The 7568-nt window shown below is 36.9% G+C and overlaps 1 non-coding gene and 1 pseudogene across 1 annotated transcript; one reads left to right on the top strand and one right to left on the bottom strand.

The window, feature by feature from the left end:
* The first annotated feature begins 241 nt into the window (after window positions 1-241).
* On the top strand, window positions 242-329 carry MIR2284AA-1 (microRNA mir-2284aa-1). The gene has a single exon (NR_107794.1). It is a non-coding gene; the product is annotated as a microRNA mir-2284aa-1 (primary transcript).
* Window positions 330-4942: 4613 nt separating this feature from the next.
* Window positions 4943-6311, bottom strand: LOC783695 (nucleolar RNA helicase 2-like; annotated as a pseudogene).
* Window positions 6312-7568: the final 1257 nt, after the last annotated feature.

Raw genomic sequence — 7568 nt, 5'->3', positions numbered from 1 at the left:
CTTGAGGGTTCTCTACAAAGCACTCTTCATTTCCTCTACTCTCATCCAGTATTTTTTTTCAAACTGTGAATAAAAAATTTATATGGGGAATAAGAAGAAAATAAATGAGAATAAAAATATAATTATAAAATAATTAGCTGGCACTAAAACATCATATAGGAAGGAGATTATTTCCTTATGGACTTGGAGGAATGCTTTGCAGTAGAGTGATTACTTGATCTCAACCATTTTTAACATACTGGGTTTCTGGCAAAAAAGTTTGTTTGGGTTTTCCATGTTAACCAAAAACCCAAATGAACTTTTCAGCCAACTCAATAATTTGGGGACTTCTTGCCCCAGTTATCCTCAAAATCTGCACTTGTCAGTCCTCAGTGAACTCCATGCCTTCCAAGTCAGTCCTCTATGTCTCCTTTGCCAATTACTTACTTTTTTTTTTAATTTTTAAACTTTACAAAATTGTATTAGTTTTGCCAAACATCAAAATGAATCCACCACAGAATGAAGCTTCTTGAAGCTTCTCTATTCACAGAATCATTTTTTTTCTTATTTCCTTATACCTATTTCTAAGATGACTACACCAACTCTTACATTTTGTTAATTGATATAAATATACATTCATCAATTATGCATCCAAAATACATTCTGGATCTGTTCTCCATTCCCCACACCATTTCATATGTGTTAACCCAGGTTCCCACTAGGTTTCACTCGGATTATTGCAACAGCCTCTCCACACAGCCCCTAACTCACTCTTGTCTAATTCATTCTCCAGGCAGCGGTAAGAGTAATGTTTTTGCTGACACCAACCATCATGTTACTGTCCTGCTTAAATCCTTCCAAGGTTTCCTTCCTCTTGTTAACCCCTGTCCATCTTCCTGTGGCCTCCCATATGGGCAGGGCCTGGTGCTTGCCTATCTCACTAACCCCACCTACTGCCTCATGCCTATCTGATCACAACTCTCCAGCCACACTAGCTATCTTTCTGAACCTCAGACACATTGAGCTGTTTTTTTTTTTTTTTAATTTCCTTCCTCTGGGCGGTTATGTATGACTTGAAGGATTCTGTCTACTGCTCATTTAGCTACTTCTACCATCCATAGTTTGGCTTTCAGTTTAAATGCGGCTTCCTTGAGAAAGGTTTCCCTACTCATCTCATCTAAAATAGGTCCTGTTCATTATTTTATTTAGCTATTTTAAAAAATTCACTGTACTTGATGCAACCTGATAAGGCGTTTATTCAATTGACCTTTATTTACTAAATGTGTTTCTGCATAGTTTTGTTCTTTCAGTCTCCTCTAAGACATATACCCTGAAAGGGCAGAAACCACGTGTCCTTTTCACCATTTGATCTTCAGTGATGAGGACATGACCTGGAACACAACAAATATTTGTTGAATAAATGAAATCTAGGAGCATGTTCTAAGGCTCCATGTTGCTCCTGTTTACCATCTGTGCCAATCAAATTAAACTGCTAGAGTAATGGTAAGTTTTTGAAACACATTGACTTCAGGTGCTACAAACATGATGATTTCTGTCCCATTACTATTTGGTCTCTCATCCTGCTTTAGAGTTTATCTGAAAAACTGAAATGAATCACATACCAACAAAACAGGTGCCTCAAATCAATAACAGTTTCTACCAATTCTCTGTGATACTCAACATAGTAAAGAAGACTTCTATTTATCATGGCAGATGATGTTTCTCTCGTTTCATTAAAATATATTGAAAAAGAAAAAAGTGGAAATGTGAGTCCCTCGGTTTTGTCCTACTCTTCGCAACCCCATGACTTATAGCCCACCAGGCTCCTCTCTCCATGGGATTCTCCAGGCAAGAATACTGAAGTGTGTAGCCATTCCCTTTTCCGGGGGATCTTCCTGACCCAGGAATTAAAACTGGGTCTCCTGCCTTGCAGGTAGATTCATTACATCTGAGCCACCAGGGAAGCCCCAAAATATACTAGACAGGATTTATTAAAGTAGAATCTATCTGCAAAGTACACTGAAGATAGAAATGGATAATATATCGAAGAAGAGGCAGTATTCTCCTATTGGACTTTCAACTGTGTGTGGGTACTGAGAAATATGTTCTTGGACTTATGTAATTTTTCATGCTGTGTGTTAAATCCAATGGCTTCAAAAATGACAATAAAACCACTCTGGACACTCTTATATTACCTGCCCCTTTAAGGATCCCAGGACTTCAGCTGACTGTGAAATGAACCAAGATACAACAAAGAAAACAAAAATAAATGAATAATAATAAACTCAGACCCACCTCCTTTTACTCAGCAGAGGTACCATGTGAGTAACCAGAGGTCACATGCTTGCTCAATGTGTGCACAGACTGGAACACAATAAATATTTGATTTTTTTTAAATTCCCCTTCACCTCTATTCCAATTCAGAGACTTCCAGTTTACAAAGTAGAAAAAGGAAAATCAAAAAGAGGTACAAATAGAGCATCCTTGTATCTCGGGATATTGCCCCCTCCTAAGAAGAATTTTGTTTTTTAATTAAAAAAAAAAAAACTAAACAGTGGCAGGAAGAGTTCAGGCACTTAGTGTTGACTTTCCCATAAAATTCATCCCCCAAAGGAATTTCAGACTCTCTGCCATGGTCAGGGCTGACCAGTTGGAAGATCCGAAGTCAAGCTAGTTCTTCAATCCCTGCATACAAGAGGAAGAAGTAGAAATTGAGGATGCTGACGATCTGGGTGTGGCACAAAGTTGGCCATGAATTTGCATGGACCCTTCTCACTAAAGCAGCCGAGAGAGGACGGGGAAGAGAAGCAAAGGGTGATGTGGGAGAAGCCACCCGCGGGCAGCAGTCCCCTCAAGACTGCAACTCAGGAGTCCGGGGGACCCTTACTCAGGAGGTGGCTGAGAGACAGAGCACTGGCCCCCAGCTGAGCTCACCTTGCTCCTGACGCCAAGCAGGATGCGCCTGAGTAAATGCCGGCTTACCAACACTACCCTCTTCCTGTTTAGTCATCCAACAAGAAGGAAAAAAGTGAAAATTTGGCAATAAAAAAAATTTTTTTTAAATGACACTGAAGACTTTACATGTTTATTCATTGCCTTACCCTTTGACCAAATAACTGAAACTATCTTTGTTTCCTATGAATTACAGATTTTCTTTATTTTTTTCTCCTCTCCTAAAGAAACTCATTTTGGTAACCCAAAACATTAAAAAAAAATACTGTATATCTCCAAAACGCTTCATTTTTTAAGTTGTCTCATATGTGATCAAGTAGAGATTTCTAAAATGCACTTAAAATCTGTATTAAATCTTTTCAACGTGACTTTAGAAAGTAAAAAACTGAATGAAATATTACTAATTTTTAAATAAAAAATTTAAAATAGGTCAGAATGTTCCAGTGATGAAAAAGACAAGGACGAATATAATCAGAACTAATTGAAACAAAACAGAAAAACGGTCCACAGATAATTCAAAGATTATACTCAGACCAATATATTTAGATATATATATCAAATTATAATGAAATATAATTCAAAGATAATACTTCGATTATATGTTAGATATCCCAAAATAAATAAACTGAAAAATCTACTACACTCAATAAATTAGTTACAGAAAATAGCTAGGTAAAAAGCAGATACAAAAAATTCAAATATTTTCTTAGACATTAGCCATAAGTTTTTAGAAAATAATTTTTTTTAAATAACTACACTGAGACAAAGAATAGAAATGCAAAGTACCTAGCTATAAATTTGACAGTATTTATTTATAAAATGTAAAAAAAAACAATGAACAAACAAAAATATTCCAGTGATCTTTATAAGATATGTGAATACACTGAGTGTAATTATTTTGCAGATGGAAAAATGGAATAATATAAATTTTTAAAAAATAAACCTTTAAAATTATCCTATAATTATAATTAGGTGATTAAAATAAGTCAAGTCCAAACTTCAATGGGAGAACTAGCTATGCAAACATGATAAACCACAAACCATGCTCTTTGCCCCAAGTGGAGAACAGGGCAAAAATAAGAAAAAGACAAGATTTAAGAGCTGACTGACGTGTGTAGGGTAGGCAGGGGGTGGATTGTTTAAAATAATATACTAATGCATTCTTGAAGTTTATTTTTATTTTTTGAACAATTCTTAGTTATGTGTCTGTGTCTGCCATTTGCAATTGAAAATGGATATTTATAATTAATTAATGTAGAACATAAAGTCTAGCCTCTTTAGCAGCAGGAACTTTTGTGATGTTCTGTATTGTCTAATACGATATGGTTATTGAACACTTGAAATGCAGCTCATGAAGCTGAGAAACTGAATTTTTAATTTTGTTTAAATTTAATTAATTTAAATTTAAATTATACGGCCAGTGGCTACTGTTTTGGACAGTGTGGCTCTAATATAAAAAAAGCTACGTGAAACAATAAAACACTGTTTTGCATGACAAATTAGAAATATATTTGGAAACATGTTAATAGTGGGACCATGTACTATAAAGAGAATTCAGCCCAAACTTCTCTTACAATAATTTGTCAATTTGTCTCAAGTCCATAACTTTGGTCCAATATGTTCAGAAACTTCTAGAAATCTATCTACCAAACTAGTCAGAGATACTGATAATACATAATGCATGAAAACTATTGATATAATGCCATTTACAATTTTTTTAAATTTGAAATACATTTAAATGAGTAAACAATGGAAATATGGGTACTTGGAGATTAACTCTTCTGTGAGTGACTGATAGTCCCTCAGTCGTGTCTGACTCTTTGAGATCCCATGGACTGTAGCCTGCCAGGCTCCTCTGTTCATGGAATTCTCCAGGCAAGAATACTGGGGTGGATTGCCATTTCCTTCTCCAGGGGATCTTCCTGACTCAGGGATTGAGCATGGGTCTCCTGTATTAAACAAAGGTCTCCATACACCTTTTCCAAAGTAATACCCAAGACAGAAGTAACAATAAAGTTATAAATGACAATCATCAATCAGATGAAATAATTTAGATGAAGCTTATCTCTCTCGAAGAGGTGGGGACTGGGCAAGTAAGTGGTCAGGAAGGAAATACAATGTGCTTTTAACTTTGTATGAAAAACAATGTTCAGTTCCATGTTGCTGAACATGGTTATGTTTTTCCCAAATAAATCCTCTACTTCAAAGTACTGTCTGAATGCTTTATTAAAACTCTGCTTCTGGCCTTTGTTTTGGAATCTGTTTCTTTTGTTGCTGCCTCCTGATCGCTGTCCTCTGAAGCTCCTACTTCTTTCCCGCTGTACCCTGTTACCTCAGTTGCCCTCAAGCTGTCCCCTGAAGCCTCAATTGCCTTCCCGCTGTCCTTGGAAGTTGCAATGTGGCTCCCGTGGTCCTAGCTCTGGTTGCTCTGTGGCCACAGAAATCTGCCAGGGCCTTGAATCATGCCACTTTTCCTATACTTACTGATCCCGTAGGAATATCAAAGCAAACACTCTGCTTTCCTTTGAGAAAGACCATTCCCTTCACTTTGGAATCAATATCCTCACCCAGTTGCTCTTTAAGTTCTTTCCAAGCATAACTAACGTTTGACATTTCCATTGAGCACTGCAAGATCATGGTCACAAAGCCCGGATCCCAGTTGCTCAAGCAGTGCTGGCCTACCGATGTGGCACTGGAAATGTGAGCTAGGGTGGCTGCCAGGGTTTCCAGGGCTCCCTTCTCCTCAATCAGCTTCTCGGCTGACTGCTTGAAGTGACCAATCACAGTGGCAGGCACCGAGTCCAAGAACCTGATGACATCTTCCCTAGAAGCTTTTGTTATCTCTGCTGCAGAAGGAACACCCATTTGCTTAAATTTAATTCCCGGTTTTTGCTCCCCTTGGGGTAACTAGTATTCTTCCTTGTTCTGCTAAAAGCAAATGCAAGCCCTGGTCCTTCCAGCTCCACCTGTTCACCCAGAATGACGAATGTAGGACTCCACGTCCTTTGGTGGAGAACTTTGAACAACCAGCCTCGGGGATGTCTAACCTATTTGCAGCAACCTTAGTTGCAAAGAGAACTCCAGAATTACCATTTCTAAAACCTTTCAGGGTGATTTCCCTTTGCTTCTGTGGAATTTCCCCATGTAATGATTGGGCATCCTGCCTTATGACCACATTCTGTGACAACTCCTGGGCTTCTTTCTTCATTTCACAAAATATGATAGTGCTCCCCTGATAACTACTGTACACTCGGATCATGTTCCCTATAACTGCTGCCCCCTGAATCCAGTGGCACTTGATAGCCAGTGGCTCTACAATTATTGCCATTTTCTGTGTCTTTTTACCAAATCAGGCCCACTTGTTCATATGTAGATTTCATTAATACTTATACATGAATTTAAAGTTAAATCTTGGGGAATTATTCCTTAAATTGTAAAGCATTTACTATGTAGCATATTTCTTAAAAAGATACAATGATGTCCCCAATTTGGAATAAATTAAACACATAATATTATTACCTCAGTTTTTCAAAATATCTTAATTGATATATATGGAATAATAAAACTTGCTTAATTCACATTTTTTTCATTATTCATTTAAAAAGTATTCAGTAAAAAGAAACAAACTGCAATAGCACTATGAATGAAAATAAGCTCTCAAATATTAATAGCAATTTACAGTTCACAAAGTATATTCATATGTATTATTTCTTACCCTTCAGCAACTGTAAAGATAACACTCAGTGAACTAATTTATTTGATCAAATTATACATTTTTCAAGCAGTATAGCCCAAAAGAGACATTAGCTGTTATATTTGCTGTTATTTAAACTAATGTTAAGCTTAGTAAGGTCTCAGAGGTGGAGTCCTTCAATTCCTGAATTTGAATCTTCTTATAAACTACCATCATCTGGTAAATAATTAAGTGCCTCAGAAAGAAACTGCATTGTCAATTTGGAGAGTTGAATTCATTTTGCAGCAGAAAGGATTCTCTCTACTTTCCTGTCTTTGGAGAGATGTTCAATTAATCCACAGAGACCATGCTTTGTGAAAGTTTCCTAGCCTGAGAATAAGATAACTCCTCCAAGGATAAGGTAAAATGATAAAATAGATTCAGATCCAGACATACAGACTGTATTGTGCATACTGCCCTTGTGTTTATTAAGTGGAGAGTTTATTCACAATTCAGCCAGAACATTTAACTCTTTCATGCAATTAAAATAGAAACTAGATTAATCACCCAAATCACATGGTGATCAACATATTTTTAGAAAGAGATTTACCCCATCAGTGTACTGTGTGAACAAATTTACTAATAAAGAAAAACTTAGGACTATTATGGTACTGCACTAAAATAACTCAGGATATTTTATGAAAATTGTCTCCGGAGTTTTCCCAAATAGTAACACTGACTTCTTCTGATGTTAAGTCCAGACTCCAAACAGAGATTTGTTTCAAGGCTCAACTTATTCTGTGATTGACTGTTAAGATTAGGGGAGATGATGGAGAGCAGGTGGCTGAACTTTGCCACATCACAAATGAGAACACAGAGCAAGGAGGTGGCTGCCCCAGGTCATCCACCTGTTGTCAGAGATGCCACTGGGAACCAGCTCTTCTAAATCCCTGCTTGATATTAG

The sequence above is a fragment of the Bos taurus genome, chromosome 11, assembly GCF_002263795.3.
Source record: "Bos taurus isolate L1 Dominette 01449 registration number 42190680 breed Hereford chromosome 11, ARS-UCD2.0, whole genome shotgun sequence".
In the NCBI taxonomy this organism is placed as follows: domain Eukaryota; kingdom Metazoa; phylum Chordata; class Mammalia; order Artiodactyla; family Bovidae; genus Bos; species Bos taurus.
The sequence above is the reverse complement of the archived record's forward strand: the minus strand, read 5'-3'. Positions and strand labels throughout refer to the sequence as shown.